Here is a 565-nt window from a genome sequence, read left to right as displayed (position 1 = left end):
GAACCATTCAGTGAAAATCTTAAGACTTATGAACTTGCAACCAAGCTGAGAATGCTTAATTGTGGGCTCGTCCGGGATTTGAACCCAGGACCTCTCGCACCCTAAGCGAGAATCATACCCCTAGACCAACGAGCCACTGCTGAGTAGCTTGGCTTTACTTTTCGAGAGTAAAGACCTGGGTCCTGTTGGTGGATCATCCTGTATTTCTGTGATTGAGTGCACCCCGTTGCTGTAGTTTGTTTGGTCAAGTGCGGCGGGTAGGAGCCTTCTTCTAGTGAAGTTCCACAGCCACTGCTGTATTCTCCTCTAAACAGAAACTGCTGGAGCTTCCATCGCACAAACGAATCTTGGATGCAGTGACACGCTGAAATAGCACAGTGGACATGTTCAAACGCTATCTCGAGCAGCAAGCAGCCATAGCAGTAGCTTCCGTGAGTACAGCTGTTTGATTGTTGATGCCTTTGTGCAACTGCAAATGTGACGCGGGAACGATATGTTCCAGCGTGAATTATGTAATTGCAAGCACGTGACTAAAAGGACAACTTGATCCTTATCAATGGCCTGG

This window comes from Notolepis coatsorum (genome assembly GCF_963971535.1).
Source record: "Notolepis coatsorum genome assembly, chromosome: 14".
NCBI lineage: Eukaryota > Metazoa > Chordata > Actinopteri > Aulopiformes > Paralepididae > Notolepis > Notolepis coatsorum.
The sequence above is the reverse complement of the archived record's forward strand: the minus strand, read 5'-3'. Positions refer to the sequence as shown.